Below are 16906 nucleotides of genomic sequence, written 5' to 3' on the forward strand. Positions count from 1 at the left end.
CAACAGGATAAAGGCTCTCGGGTCCTGGGAGTCAACCTGTGCGCTTGGTTCAGTCCTGAGCTGGTGACGGTGGGCTGCTGGCTTTTCACGAGGAGTGTAGTCTGCATTTGATCTGGGGGATTCTGGGACGTGGGCTGGTTGATTTTGCGCTGGCCTGTTCTCAAGAACTTGTTGGAAATTTTGGCCAGGATTTGGCAAATGGAAAGGATAAGGAATAACTTGCCCCAATTTCTTATTGAATTTATCCATTCTTCACTGTCATTTACAGTAATTTCCTAATTTGAACAGGTTACGCGACGGCAAAACCCCGCAACAGCCCCTCACAATCCACAGGGCGAGGCGCAAGCTCTATTCTTCAGTCTGATGTGAAGGACCCCGTGTGAGCCCTGGTTATCTGGCCAGCTCGATTTATCATCATCTCCTCCGGTCTTCAGCCACGCCACATTCCCATTCGTCTCCAACATCACAGGCTACATTCTTACAAGTTTCTATAACTATTTGTATGTTATTTCTTCTGCTTGGAATATCTTTCCTCTGCAAATACAGCTGAATAAAACCTATCAACTATTCATACATTCATACAGAGCTCTAAAGAAAAGGTTTTCATGATCCCCTTACTCAACGTCTTGAGCAAAGTTCTATTAGATTTTCTCTATGCTTCCTTGCACAGTATCTATCTATCTACCTACCTACCTACCTACCTACCTATCTATCTGTAAATCTGTATCAATGTCTTTATTTCTATCTATCTTTCTATCTAGGTAGATAGATCTAGACAGATATAGGGAGAGATCTACACAGGTATCTATAGGATAGATGGATAGATAGATAGATAATTGATAGGTAGGTAGATAGATAATGATTGATAAATAATTGATACATAGATAGGTGATAGATGATAGATAGATAGATAGATAGATAGATAGATAGATAGATAGATAATTTTTAGAACATCATATTTGCAGATTGTGAGTTCTTCCTGGAAAAAACTTCCCACACGTCACCATCTCTTAGCACAGAGGTTGATCTGGAGAGAGCATCGATCAATGTCGGTTGAATTAACATTCTATAAAAGCACAAACACAACAGGAAGAAATAATATACATTACTCTCAGATAAAAAAAAGGGGCTTAAGACCTGAGCATTGGGGGTGGGTGGCAGGTGGCATAAAAACATAAACTAAAATGGAAGAATTCCCTCAAAGCGCAAACAGCTGCCCAGTGGAAAGAGGCTGCGAGGGCAGAGAGAGGAAGGCTGGTTTCACTTACCTGAATGCAAGCCTTGGGCAGGAGGAAAACGGCTTGGGGTGCTGGGGAGAAGGCACAATTCTAGGAAGAAAGGAAAAGAAATCTGGCTTTGAAACAAGGGATCCAGAGCGAAAGAAGAGTTAAAATATTTATAAGAAGAAAAGCACATGGTACATTATACGTTAACCAACAGGCCTCGCAGCCTTTGAGCAAATCTCTGGAGAGCAATTTTTGAAGTTCTCTGTGCAAAGGCAGAGTGTACACATCTCCGGGTTGATGCGCAATCTCTCTCCCCAACAAAACTGAAAGCTCGCCTCGAACATCGTACATATTTGTCCTTGCCGTATCCAGCAAGGCCTTTTGCTGTGGAGCTAAAGAAAAAAAAAAAAAGAATGGAAAAGAAAGAGAAATCCTATTTAACCAACTCACAGAGGTTATCTCCTGATAATTGAGCTTGGAAAGAGGCAAGATGCCTCCTCTTTGCCAAGGTCACGGATGACTCTTGGCTAGATATCGGGCGAGAGGGCGGGGGGAGGTTTGGGGGGTTGTGCAATGCAGGGGAAGTGGCTTTCCTCAATCATGGCTGTTTCAGAACCATTTTAAAGAGAATGCCTTCCTTGTGGAATGCTTAATAATCTTCGGAGCCAAGGGGATGACAGCTAAGATTACAAACTCAAAAAAGAAGCCAAGAAAAACCAGCCTGCCCCGGCCCTCGTGTTTCTGTAGCCATTAATCGCAGAGACACCACCTGGGGAAGGCTGGTGCTTGACAGAACAAAAAGAGAAAACCAGGCCCTCGAGTCACTTATTGGAGGGAATGGATGCATGTAAATGAGGCAGATCTGGAGTAAAATTGCAGAAGATCCAGCCCAATGATCTGGTACCTTCCACACAACACTGTGCCCATCCCCCCTCTGTACATGGGTTAACGTGAAAAGAAGGGAAATAATGTTCTTTCAATGTTTACAAAAGTCTCAGGGACTTCTATATATTTTGTTTCATTTCATTCTTACAAGAACCCTGTCAGGCAGGCATGATTATCGTCAGCATCTAGTTGAGAAAAATAAGTCTTAGAAAGATTTCCTTCTCAATGCCATACAAGTAGGATGGAGGGGGCCTGGATGGAAACGCAGACTTCTTCGTTCAAGAAATACTTCTTATTTATCTATATTACACTGTCTAGATCCTGGGTTCGATAATAAGGATTCAAAATCAGAAAGATACCATTTGAAAGACTCAGGGAACTAAATAGTCTGGAAGAGACACAGACACATAAAGAATTACGGGGCAATGTAATATATTGAGTTAAAATTGAGGTCTGCACGAAATCCGGGAAACGAGCCTACTTTCCGACAGTGAGATACCAAAATGGCCTCCTAAGATGCCTCCACCCCACCGTTACGTTCTAACCTAAGTCTTGGGTCTTTCAATCAAGTATGTACGGAAGCAAATGAGTGCACCGAGTATTTGTTGAGCGCTTACTATGAACAGATCCAGACGGGAGGGTGGAATCAAAAAGAGAGAGGACCAAACAGTTGGATCCCATCCTATGTAAGCAGGGGCCTGGGATTCACTGCAGAAGAGAAAGAAGGGACAACGCCGCCACGTGCATAACATCTTAGAACGACCACGCACACTGGTACCAGCCACCTGATCAGGTGTAGGGACGCTCAGCAAGAGGAGTATGTCCACTCTTTAAAGGTGGCAGAGCACAGGGCAAATGCCAGGACTGGGAGTAGACTTGCCATCTCCCAAAGTACCCCCAAAATGGAAGCTGGGAGAGGTTCTGTTGTTTGGGAGGGGAGAAGTTCAGGAGCCCTAACACGCTGGGGCAGGTGAAATTTAACAAATGGTGGCAGGAGGCAAAGTTTCAGCAGTGCTAACAGGGAATCACATGGAGTTTCCTCGATGAATTCTTGGGTCCACACCAGCTCCCCCGTGCCTTCCTTTTTTCCTGCCTCAGATCTGCAAACCCCTTCCTCCTGAGGAACAATGACCTCAGACGTGGCTCTTGCTACCAGTGAAGACAGCCCCCACAGGACTCTCTCATTCAAAGGACCTTCCCGATAACTAAATGGAAAACGAACAGCATGAAACTGAGCACCCCCCTCACCAGGGCTTTCCTCAACTCCAGCTGAGCCTTGCCCCAGCTACTCTGCCCTCCTTGTCTCGTTTAACTCCTGTCCTTCGTCCCACCAAACGTGTCTCCCCAACTTATGCCCGAGTACTGTGAACCTGGGATGAAGTAGCTTGTTTCCCGGTGCTATCACGTGCTGGCTGCGTGGCCACAGAAACGGATTCAACCTCTTGGAACCCGCGCGTCCTCATCCGTAGAAGGGAATTGTTCCAACGTAGCCTTTTCTGTATCCTCGATAAAATACTCCAAAACACGGTGGCTTAAAGCAACCGCCATTTCTTAATTCATGGGTATGAGCTGGCAGTTGGGGTTATGCTCATCTGGGCAATTCTTCCGGTCTTAGAGGAGCTCATTCATCCATCCAGGGTCAGCTGCCAGCTGTTTGGGATTGGCAGGCTGTCAGCGAGGACAGCCAGGGGCAGCCGAGCTATGAATATCTCATCGTCTGGCAGGCTGGCCTGGGCTGGTTCACATGATAACCCAGGTTTCCAAGAGGAGCAAAAAGACAGGTCCTGGTGGATGAGGACTTTTCGAATCTCTGCGTGCATCCAGCCTGTTAGTATCCCATTGCTGGAAACAGTCACGTGACTTAACCCAGAGTCTGTGGGAGAGGGCGCCACCCTATGGCAGGGCCAATAGACAAAGGCCAATTTTGCACGCACCCCCACCGCCAGGAAATACGTGATAACGTTTGGAGACGTTTATAGTTATCGCAACGGGCGGGAGGGTAGTGCTACCGGCATCTAGCGGGTAGAGACCAGAGATGCTGCTAAGCATCCTAATGCACAGGGCAGCCCCCGCAGTGAAGAATTATCTGCCCCGAGATGTCAATGGTGCCGGAGTTAAGAAATTCTGCTCTAGTGAGTATTGTAGGTGCAATTCAGTATGATGGTTGGTACATGGTAGGTTAGTAGATTCCTAAACGACACTGCTTGACTCCACTTGTGTCACTTTTCATCCCCATGGGCCAGTGCCTCACCTCTGAAACAGAGCTAACAATGGCTCCCACCTCATAGGATCGCTGTGAAGGTGAAAAAAAAAAGTCACTACATATAAAGTATTTAGGAAAGTGTTGGCATTTAGCAAAAGCGCTATAAATGAGCCATTGATGTATTAAGAAGCCACGTGCATTGTAACCGCGCTCTCCAGCCCGTCTCTGAAAACCTTCCCAGCCCCGCTCATACTTCGTGCTCATGATGACCAACCACTGTGACGCCAGAGAGCTTGGGTTCCTCGGCCTGAATCCTGACTGCCAGTTTGGTGGCTTAGGTGACGGGATGCTAGGTGATTAAGGACAGATGCGGTACATTAATCGTTTCATATTTAGAAGAACCTTACGAACCCGGTATCACTATTTCTCGGGCGAAGCTTTAGAGGGTTCATGCACTTGCCCAAAGTCCCAGCCAGGAAGCAGAGAGTCACAATTCGCACCAGGCCCTGAAGCCTGTGCCTGACACGTCTTAAGGAGCTACCACCTCTCAGCACCATCGCTAATGGATTCGGCGCGTCAACCCCTGCCCTTCCATCTATGAAAAGTGAATTCGCAGGCGGGCGTGAAATGCCATGCTACCACTTAGGGGTGGGGGGAATCTGAGAACAGAGCGCAATCCCTCTGAGCCATCATATATAAAAGGACCCTCGACTTCGCTGATCGTTGATATCCAACAATATCTAAAGACCCTGTAACATGGAGGAGGTCCAGCACCTAAATTTCGGGGAGTGAAGATCTCCTTAGAATGCCTTAGAAAAATCCATACGTGAAGCTGGACGTAGTGACTGTGAATAATGTACAAAGGGTCGCTTGGGCATCCTTGAAATTCCTCCCTTTCTAGTCTGACCTTGCCCAGTTATGGGGGTTTACGGAGCAGGGTTGATGGCCAGGTATGTATCTGCAAACTGCCAGGCGGACATCCACGAACCATTCGGCTGTGTCTGGGTCACAGCGCGCGAACGTGAGAGGAGAGAAAAGGTCATTTAATAGGGCTATTGCCCTCTCAGCTTCGCTGGTTCAATACGTTTCTCAGCATTCTCAAGAAACTAATATTCCCCTGCTTGCTCTCTGCGCTGAACTCTTTGGGTAGCTATGACCTCTTAACTGTTTCTTGGTGGCTGCAGGTGAGCCTCACTTCTTCCTACCGTCTTCCCTGGGAGCCTTTCACTTCTCTTTGATTCTCCAGAACTGTGCTGATGTAGAGGAAACCCTGCTCTCAAAGTAAGAATTCCTGGGTGTAGATGAGCCCTAACGGGGCAACTCTGGAAAATTACTAAAATCCTCTGCGCGATGGCTTCCTCATTCGGAAAACGGGAAGGTCATAATATCAATGTCAAGAGCCAATCTGAGAATAAAATTGGTTTAGGTTGTATTAAAGCGCATTATAATGTATATAATATATAACGTGCTGTTGTCATTCCTTACCTAGGTATCGCTTTGGGGGTCCTTTGTTCAGCCTCTCTGAGGTACTGCGAACGGATAAAGAACGTCCATGCATTATCCCATCTCACAAACGACCCTGGGACACAGGACCCATTATTGGCCCCATTTTAGGGCGAAGGAGACTGAGGCTCGCAGAGGTTGAGTAGTCTCCCAAAGCCAGTAGATGGCAGAGCCAGTGCGTGAACATGGGTGTACCTCAGTGTCTAACACCACATTCTTACACCACGATATGGTCTCCCCCAAACAGAAAAGAGGGTGAAAAAAGACAAGGAGGGAACCAAAGTTATTAGCATTGAGATGACTGTGCCTTCTATCGGGTTTTAGAAAAATGATATACGGTAAGCAAGACACGGACTGTGTAGAGTCTATCAAATTGCAAAACTATTTATAATCTTCACAACAACTCTATGAGGTAAATATTTTATCTCCTTTGGACAGCTGGGAAATCGAGGCTCAGGGGTTTAAGAAATACACCTCCAAATAGCAGCACTAGTAAATAAAGGAATCAAGCCTTGAACCCAAGTCTTCTGGGACCAATTCCCGCCATCTTTTCCACTGCTCCGGTATGAATTTGAAGCTTGCCAGCTGTGCGACCTTGGACAAGCTACTTAACCTCTCTGGGGCTCAATTACCTCCTATTTAAAAGAAAGTCATTTTTTTAAAAAAAGTTTATTTATTTACTTTGAAAGAGAGAGAAAGAGAGAGAGCGTGAGTGGGGGAGGGACAGAGAGAGAGGGGGAGACAGAGAGAATCTGTCAGCTCAGAACCCAACGTGGGACTCGATCTCAGGAATCGTGAGATCATGACCTGAGCCAAAACCAAGAGTCAGATGCTTAACCAGCTGAGCCACCCAGGTGCCCCAGGAAGGCATATTTTAAGGAGGATGTCCAGGAAGATAAAGTAAAATGAAGCATGGAAAGTTCCCAAACACAGCAAGCACTCAACAATTGACGGTTGGGATTATTATACCGTGTCATCCTAGTGTGTTAATACCTCGTTTTCATAACACGATCCTAATGAAAAAAATCAGCTTTTTCCCCTTCCTGTGTAGGCAAAACCCCAGTTCGTTCTTCCCTACTATGACTCTCTTCCTTGAGTGTCTCCTTTACCACTAACACAGAACACTTCACTTCTGACACTCCTGGTCGTAAATGATATAGATGAACACCCAGGTGGAAGAGATACGTAGGTCAAGGTCTGGGTCCCAAGGGCAGGAGCTTCTGTCTCTGTGGAGTTGGGGTGCATCTTCCTCCTGGTGTGGATGTGTTCCCAACCTGGATGCTCCCCCAAACCCAATATTATTGGGATTTTATGAAGGCTTCCTCATGTAGGCATGATCAATTATTAGGCATGTAGGCATGTAGGCATGATCAATTAATATCTAGCCCTACTCTCCTCTCTGGAGGATGGGGGTGGGGCTGAAAATTCCAAGCTTCTAATCATGGCTTGGTCTTTCTGGTGACCAGCGCCATCCAGGGACCATCCAGGAGCCCACCCAGAGTCACTTCATGAGAACAAAAGATGTCCCTAGTGCTCTTATCACTTGGGAATTTACAAGGGTTTTAGGAGTCCTGTGCTAGGAACTGGGGGCAGGACCAATATATATATATATATATTTTTTTTTCTATTATCTCATAGCAATTAATATCTTACACATTGTGTTTAATTTTTTTCTTAGAGTCTGATTTTTAAAATTTTTAATAGTTACTACCTTCATATGGTTCAAATTTCAAAGGAGTAAAAATGTTCTTTTTCTAGTTTTATTGAGATGTAATTGACATATAACATTGTGTAAGTTTAAAGTATATAATGTAATGAGTTAATATGTATATATTGTGAATTCTGATTGCTGCAATACGGTTAGTGAACACATCCATCACCCAACAAAGTTACATTCTGTGTACGTGTGTGTGGTGAGAACTTTCAAGATCTACTCCCCTACCTGCTTTCAAGTATACAATACAGTATTGTTAGCTATAGTCACCCCGCTAGGTATTACATCCCCATAACTTATACATTTCGTAACTGGAAGTTTGTACCCTTCGACCACTGTGGAGGAAAAAATTTTTTCCCTTTACCCTTCAAGTTTCTTCTAGAATTAAATTTAAAACATTTTTTAAAAAGTGGGGGGCACGTGGGTGGCTCAGTCAGTTAAGCCTCCAACTCTTGATTTAGGTTCAGGTCATGATCTTATGGTTCATGAGATTGAGTCCCAAGTAGGGCTCTGCACTGACAGCACAGAGCTTGCTTGGGATCCTCTCTCTCCCTCTCTCTCTGCCCCTTCATCTCTCTCTCTCTCTCTTGCTCTCTGTCGAAGTAAACAAATAAATATTTTTTAAAGAATCAAATTGACATGAAACAGAATAACAGAAGAAGAAAAAAAAAAAACTTTTAATTGTATATGCATGGAAGCCCAATAATGAAGTTGAGATCCAAAGAAATGACCAAGGCAGGCAGTGTTTAAACTTTTTAGACAAAGAGGCAGCACATCTGTGAGGAATTGACAGGACAGAGAAAACTTATGCTTGGGAGCTTCAATTAGTCAGGAATGCTAAATAGAATTGGGGCTAGGGTAGAAAATCGGTAAAAGTAACAAGGTTTGTTTATACAGCCTTCTTGGCTCCGAATTCCCTATCTCCCACGAAAAGGAAATATCTTTACCTCCTGGTACGGGGAGCAGTGGGGGGCAGTGGAGGGAGGGGAGGTATTTTTCCAATGGGAGGTTTGTATCCTGCTTTGTGGAGACAGAGGGGAGTCACAATGCTTTTCTTGCACCGGCTGGTCCTTAAGTAACTTCAATTCAAAATAAACAACTTGCCAAAGTGGCACATTTTGGGGTGTCCCTGCTCTTGGCCCCCATATCACTTGCATCCATTTCTCCCACATACCCCTGCCCGTGGCAACCACCAATCTGTTCTGTTTCTATGAACTGGGGTTTTTAGATTCCACATATAAGTGAGGTCATGCAGTTTTATCATTGTCTGTCTGATTTGTTTCACTTAGTATAATGCCTTGTCAAATATTACTTGACCATATATTCGTGGGTTTATATATAGGCTCTTGATTCTGTTCCACTGGTCTATGTGCCTGTTTTTATGCCAGTACCATACTGTTTTGATTACTATAGCTTTTAATATAGTTTTAAATCAGGAAGTGTGAGGCCTCCAGCTTTGTTCTTCTTTTTCTGGATTGCTCTGGCTATTCAGGTTCTTTTGTGGTTCCATACTGATTTTAGGATTTTTTTTTCTATTTCTATAAAATATGTCATTGGAATATTCATAGGGTTTGCATAAAATCTATAGATGACTTTGGGTAGTATGGATACTTGGATGACATTAATTTTTTTCAATCCATGAATAAGAGATGTCTTTCAATGTTTTTCATCAATGTCTTATAATTTTCAGTGTAGAGATTTTTCACTTCCTTGGTTAAATTTATTCCTAAGCATTTTATTGTTTTTGATGCTATTGTAAGTGAGATTATTTTCTTTATTTCTTTTTCAAATAATTCGTTTTTAGAATATAGAAAAAAGCCTGATTTCTGTATGTTGATTTTGTATCCCGCAACTTTACTGACTTTGTTTATCAGTTCTAAGAGATTTTTGGTGGAGTGTTTAGGATTTTCTGTATATAACATCATGTCTTCTGCAAACAGACAATTTTACTTCTTCCTTTCTGATTTGGATGTCTTTTATTTCTTTTTCTTGCCTAATTTTCTGGCTAGGACTTCCAGTACTATGTTAAGCAGGAGTAGTGAGAGTGGGCACTTTTATTTTGTTCCTGATCTTAGAGGAAAACTTTCACTTTCACCATTGAGTATGATGTGAGCTGTGGGCTTGTCATATAGGGCCTTTTATTAGAATGAGGTATGTTCTTTCTATACCCAGTTAGTTAGGTGGGGCTTTTTAATGTATAAAATGAATGGCTATTGAATTTTGTCAAATGCTTTTTCTGTATCTATTGAGATGATTTTTATCCTTCATTTAATTGTGATGTATCACATTTATCAATTTCCCTATGTTGAACCATCCTTTCATCCCAGGGATGAATTCCACTTGATCATGGTGGATAATCTTTTTAATGTGCTGTTGAATTTAGTTTAATAGTATTTTGTTGAAAATGTTTACAACTATATTCATCAGGGATGTTGGCCTATAGGCTTTTGTTTGTTTGTTTGTTTTTATTTGAAACATTCTTACCTAGGGGCGCCTGGGTGGCGCAGTCGGTTAAGCGTCCGACTTCAGCCAGGTCACGATCTTGCGGTCCATGAGTTCGAGCCCCGCGTCGGGCTCTGGGCTGATGGCTCAGAGCCTGGAGCCTGTTTCCGATTCTGTGTCTCCCTCTCTCTCTGCCCCTCGCCCGTTCATGCTCTGTCTCTCTCTGTCCCAAAAATAAATAAACGTTGGAAAAAAAAAATTAAAAAAAAAAAAAAAGAAACATTCTTACCTAACTTTGGTAACAGGGTAATTTTGGTCTATCAAGTGAATTTAGAAGTGTTCCCTCCTCTTCTATTTTTTAAAAAGAATTTGAGAAAGATTTTTATTAATTCTTTGTTAAATGATTGGTAGAATTTACCAGTGAAACCATCTGGCTCCTGGGCTTTTCTTTAGTGGGGGTTTTTGATTAACGATTCAACCTCCTTATATAATATTGGTCTGTTCAGACTTTTTTTTTATTTCTTCCTGATCCAGTCTTGGCATGTTGTATATCTGTTTCTTCTAGATTCACCAGTTGGTTGGCGTACAATTGTTTATAGTAGTCTCACGATCCTTTGTATGTCTGTGGCATCAGTTGGAATGTCTTCATTTTCATTTATAATTTTATGTATTGGCTTCTCTCTCTTTTTTTTCTTGGTTAGTCTAGATAAGCATTTATCAATTTTGTCTCTTTTCAAAAAACCAACTTTTAGTTTTGTTAATCGTTTCTATTGTTTTCCTATTCTCTAGGTTCATTTACTTCTGTTCCAATCTTTATTAGCTCCTCCCTTCGACTAACTTTGGGCTTAGGGGGTTGTTTTTCTATTTCCTTGAAACGTAAAGTTGCTGGGGTCGGCAATCATTCCTGGTAGGGTGTGGTATCAGACTGTGCTCTCCCACCAGATGGTGCCACTGGCTGGACTCTGTGTTCAGACAGGGCTGAAGACAGAGCTTTGCTGTCAGACGAGATTACAGGCTATGCTCTGCAATCAGGCAGGCTTATAGGCTGGGCTCCACTGCAGGGCAGGACTATAGGCTGGATTCCAAGGCTGCCCAAGGTCACTCTTAAAGCTCCCTGGTTAGACAGGGCCAAAGCCTATTCTTAACAGTTGGGCAGGGCTTCTGGCTCGGATTTCTCCCCAAGTGTGGTTGAACCAGGGGCTCCATGGCCTTTGGCAAGGCCTCCTGGATGGCAGCACTGGAGGCTATACTCAGCAATTGGCGGAGGCTGCAAACTCACTTCCCTATCTGGGTGAGGCTCTAGAATGGGCCCCGTGCCAGTATGGCTCATTGAGGGCTCATGTCAGGCACAACTACCAACTGAGTTCCCCCACCAGAAGGGGTCACCGGCTAGACTGCAAATGAGCAAAACCACTGGCTGGGATCTCTGCTTGGGTTCCACTGCAAAAGGAAATGCATTCCACTAAGACCTGAACACGGGTTGCTATAAGTCCTATCTCCCTTCTCTGTTTCTATCTGATTCCGAGTAGTCAAGCCCTGCCAGTGATCCCCATGAAGTGAGACCCAAGTGGGCCTCCTGGGAAGTGTTCCACGATGCTGGGGAAGCTGCACCTCTACCTTGGGCTCTTGTTTTTCCCACTGGAAAAACCGTAGGCCCAGAGGGGCCCTTTTGGTGTGGTGCTGTGCAGGCCTGGGCGAAGGGTGATGTGGTCAGAGTGTAAATACCCTTCTCACCCTTCAAATGTGGTCCTTCTCCCTCCCTGTGGTCTAGGGGGGTGCTTCAGCCTCACCTCCAGATTCTAGGGCTTTCGCAGTGGTGACGTCTGTTGTCTTATCTGTGGATAGTTGCTAGTTGGTCTTCTTGTGGGGAAGGCCGAAGTTGGAAACCACCTGTGTCACCATCTTGGTTATGTGACTTACACATTGTGTTTAAAGATGTCATTTCAGTAAGCCTATGACACAAGCAGGGGTTACGGTCCCTTGTTTCCGATGATGACATCGAGATGACATTTGCTCAAATCACATAAGTAGGAAGTAAAGGATCTACTTACCACTCTTTTGATGTCAGATGAAGGATCATTTCCATGGCACGGTGCCAGACGTTGAACACAATACACATTACCTCTTTGTTCACTTATTTATTCAATACCTGTGGAGTTATCCCTCAGGTTTGAGAGTGAAAGTTGGGCTCAACTTTCTTCTCCCTTAGGGGTCACCTTCTTAGCCAGAAAATGGAGTTTCTTACTGGTGATTGAAGACGCCTCCCCAAGAGGCAAGAAAACCATTGATTAATTTAACAGACATTTATTGAGCACCTACTATAATGCCGAGAGATAATACTAAGTGTGGGAGAAACAGCAAACATGGTCCCTGTGCTCTTGGAAAGCATCCAAGTGCAATGAAGTGTTACACCTGCCTCCACACAAGTGCTAGGAAGGAAAAATGAGTCGCCAAACTCCACCTAGAGGGGATGGGAAAACATCCATGGCAAATGATGTCTGAGCTGACATGTGAGTGATAAGTCGATGTCAACCAGGTAGTAGTTGTTCGAGCAAAAGAGAGTATATGCAAGGGAGAGGTGTGGCACAGAGGAAGAGTAGAAAGAATCACTGGAAAGCCAGAGTACCGAAGCAGGGAATGCAGAAAGTTGGCCTAGAAAGGGAAGTAGGGGAGAATACCGCATACTGTATAAGCTGTGCCAAGTTCTAACTTTATCTGAAATCCTTGAGGAATCATTCAGAAATTCTAAGAAAGAGGCAACCAAACCAGGATACTGGTTGGCTTTTTGGTATTACAGGAATATCACAACGGTTGGCCAGAGGACGGATGCACTGGGGTATGGCAAAGACTACAGAGAGTAAGACCGATTAGTGTTATTTGCAACAATTGAGGCCAGAGCTGATGGTGGCCTGGAGGTGGTGGTGAGGAAGGGGAAAAAAAAAAAAAAAAAAAAAAAAGGATGGATTCCTGAGATATTTAGGGAAAAACATGAATAATGACCCGTGAGTTACTCTGGTCACATTTTCATCTCTGCTGCTGCCCCAATATTTGCACGGGGCAAATGAACAGAGTTCAATCCTTCGCAGACCTGACTTGGAATTTGGAGAGCCACCAGAAGATGGGTGTTGGGGTCGGCTCCGAGGATCCTTCAAAAAGATGAGCTGTGACTGTCGAGCAGCTTTCCCACCAACCTACTGACAAGCATCCTAGCAAAGGGGCTGGTGGAAAAAGTGTGTAACAGACGCAAGGTCTCTATACACGGATGACAATTGACACATCGGCACCGTTGTAGCAACAGGGCCAGCGGTGGTCCACAGCAAACACCTCGAGCCTGGAATTGGCTAAATTGGACTCCTGACAGCTTCAGACGCAGAGGCAAAGCCTGCATCTCAAACAGAAGAGGGAGAATTGTCTAAATGCTTCGATTCTTGTAATTGAAGCAATCGCACATCATTTTGCATGCCAGCTTCCTGACAGGATAACCAGTTTGAGCTGAGTGTGGGAATTCAATTATGTATCTTCTGTCTGAATCTTTGAAAGAAAACCACCCGACTGGCCTGTCAAATACCCAGCGTGTTTGCCTGTTGGAAATTGCTATCTCCTCCTGACACAGAAAATGTCTCTGCAGAAGAAAAACCTATTATATTTTACAAAGCTAGCATAACCCTATCACAAAACTTGACAAAAAAGCATAAAGAAAGAAAAGCACAGACCAATTTTATCTATGAATATAAATGCAAAATTCCTAAATAAAATATAAGCATATGAAATGTAGCAGGGTAACACGAGAGGCTTTTCCATTAAAAATTGAAACAAAGTAGTATGCCCACTATGACCCTAATTATTTAATATCACTCTAAATGTATGGCCAATGCAATAAGACAAGAAACATAAATAAATAAAGGACGCAATTGTTGAAGAGGAAATGGCAACGTTTTTCATTATTTGCATTATCTACCTAGAAAATCCAAGCAAATTAACTGGAAGAAAAATCTTAGCACCCATAAGAGTTCATTCATTCCTCTTCTAGGAATTTAATCTGAAGAAACATTCAGAAAGTCAAAGATTTATGATAGAGTCCCATCCCAGTGTTATTTTTATTAGTGAAAAAAACTGAATATAATCCAAATATCTAAAGATAAGGGCCTGATCAAATATATTACTTTAGATCTAGATGATGAAATATAAAACAATTAAAATATATGTTAAAGAATATTTAAGGGGCGCCTGGGTGGCTCAGTTGGTAAAGTGTCCGACTTCAGCTCAGGTCATGATCTCACTGTTTGTGAGTTCGAGCCCCACATCGGGCTCTGTGCTGACAGCTACCTCAGAGCCTGGAGCCGGTCTTTGGATTCTGTGTCTCCCTCTCTCACTGCCCCTCCCCTGCTAGTGTGCTCTCTCTCTCTCTTTCTCTCCCTCTCTCGCTCTCAAAAATAATAAATAAAACACTTAAAGAATATTTAATAACATAAGAAAATGTTCATACATCCTGGGAATAAACACAAAATACAAATCTAAATACAGTATGATTACTTTTTTGGAAAATAAACAAATAAATATGTATATACATGTATTTGCATTGAAAACAGGCTGGAAGGAAGGAACGTGAAAATGGTATCACTGTTGTCACAGGGGTTTTTCAACTTTTCAACTTTTAGAGAATTTACATACACCAGTCTTACAAGTTACACTATAAATACACAATAAAATACACAGTAAAAATTTGGAGGATATTACCAGATGATGTCTGAGATCCCTCTCAATCTGCTTCTGGCATAAAAATGACAATGTCTATAAAAATCTGACACTTTAAAACGGAAGAGGATCTGTGATACTATTACCCCCTGTCGATCTGTGTTGGGTTGCCCCATAATGGTAGCAAGTAGCTTCACTAAGAGATTTTGGGGAGGTTGGCTTCCTGAACACAGACTCTATCCTTCAACCTTATCATCCAATAAAACCTTTTTCTTTCTGGGCCCCAGCTGGAGCCCAGTTTGTCACCCAACTCCTTGTTTGCCTTACTTGCTGTCTCCCCTGGGCCCCTTTAGGCAACGCTTATCAAAACCAGATAGCAGGACTCCATCTGAGATGAGCTTCCCAGGTGGCTTATCTTCCAGCAGCACTATATCAAAAACCACTTGGATGCCTGGTTCAGGTCTCTCCCTGGGGACATCCACCAAGGGTAGGGTCTTAGATTTACACGAGTCCTCCCTTAATAGGTTCCTTGTCTGAATTTTGCCTTGTGGTGGACCCACAGCAGACTCAACCCAGACACCAACCAACCTAGCAGACAACACTTAAGTCCCAAGGAGCTAAATTCAAGCAGAATATTTTACCTACCGAACTGGCCTGGAATGGGAAGACACTGGGGGTTTACTGAGGCCAGAGACTTTGGGAAGAACTAAGAGTCCAATTCAGAGACAGCAGCTGTGAAGTCCCATCCATAAAATGAGAGCAAAACCATAAACCAGAAATGGAATCTAGGATATGGGAGAGTCAGAAATGCAGGGAAGCTTGAACACGGCTATAGAATCTCCAGGATGGCCAGGACTCAGCTTCAGGGATCGGTTGTGGGCATATTGTGAACGATTAAAACAGGGGACCCAGGAACACAAGCTCAAATGCCTGAAGAGCCCAGGTAATTAAAAGAGAAGATGGACGGCCAGCAGGAGAGTGCCTGCCTCATGCAAAGAGAGGCAGTCGCTACTCAGGAACGCCGATCCCCTGCTACCAGATCTGTTCATTATTTTATTTTTTTTAAATAGGCTCCCTGCCCAGTGTGGGGCTTGAACTTTCCATCCCGAGATTAAGAGTCATGTGCTCTACTGACTGAGCCAGCCTGGCGCCCCCAAATCCCTCAATCTTGAAATGTTGCCATTTCATGTTTTGAATGGTATTCACGCCAAACAAGACGTAGTTGCAGGCTTGATTCACTCAATGGACAGCAATTCATGACTTCTGAGGAAAAGTTACAAAGTTGGAAAAGGAGGAAGAATTAATTGACTCTTACCAGACTGACCCACCCTCAACCTTCCCCAACAGGCTTTCCTTTACAGGAATGGCAGAAAGAAAGAATTATGCTTTCATTGCTCCAAAGAGCGACCCATCCGACCCCAGGGTGAGGGCGAGGATGACATGGCCACCCACTGACGCTAGCCCCCACCTATTTCCCCACACCTAGGAGTCTGTGGGGACAGGCCGGAAACCAGCACAGTTCCAGAAACCAGCTGTGAGGCACTCAGAGGCTCAATAGTAATGAGTGTGGAAATCTGAATGCCATTGTCACTTCTATGGGGTTCCACCCACCGATAGCTCCTTTGATGTGCTTCTACTTCAGGATACTTCTGACAAGAGAGTAGGGTTTTTTCTTACACCAATAACCAAATCTCCAACTCTCCAGACACCAGCTAGATGTCCCACAATGTAATTAAATTCTGACACTGTCTATCTGGACATCCACTGGTTAAGGGCTGCGCCTGCTTCATTCAGATGCCAGTTACACCGGGACTTTGGATGCTCTGACTATAAACTCAGGGAGTTCCCCCAAACCCCTCTTCCGGTTCAGGAATTTTCTGAAACAGTTCACAGAACTCAGGAGAGCACTTTACTTACTTTTACTAAGTACGGAAGTTCATTATAAAGGATGCAGGCAGGGGCGCCTGGGTGGCGCAGTCGGTTAAGCGTCCGACTTCAGCCAGGTCGCGATCTCGCGGTCCGTGAGTTCGAGCCCCGCGTCGGGCTCTGGGCTGACGGCTCAGAGCCTGGAGCCTGTTTCCGATTCTGTGTCTCCCTCTCTCTCTGCCCCTCCCCCGCTCATGCTCTGTCTCTCTCTGTCCCAAAAATAAATAAACGTTGAAAAAAAATAAATAAATAAATAAAGGATGCAGGCAAACAGCCAGATGAAGAGGTCTGTAGGGCAAGATCTGGAAGGGG

General features: G+C 44.0%; 1 long non-coding RNA gene across 3 annotated transcripts in view; it reads right to left on the bottom strand.

The window, feature by feature from the left end:
- Positions 1 to 16906, bottom strand: part of LOC147573051 (uncharacterized) — a 133815-nt gene that overhangs the window by 3353 nt on the left and 113556 nt on the right. For all 3 annotated transcript variants that reach the window (XR_015245626.1, XR_015245628.1, XR_015245627.1), the window contains exon 4: positions 1269 to 1328. This is a non-coding gene — a long non-coding RNA (uncharacterized LOC147573051). The remainder of the gene's footprint in view (positions 1 to 1268; positions 1329 to 16906) is intronic.

The sequence above is a fragment of the Puma concolor genome, chromosome E3 (assembly GCF_028749965.1).
Source record: "Puma concolor isolate L17-30 chromosome E3, mPumCon1.1.hap2, whole genome shotgun sequence".
Taxonomy (NCBI): domain Eukaryota; kingdom Metazoa; phylum Chordata; class Mammalia; order Carnivora; family Felidae; genus Puma; species Puma concolor.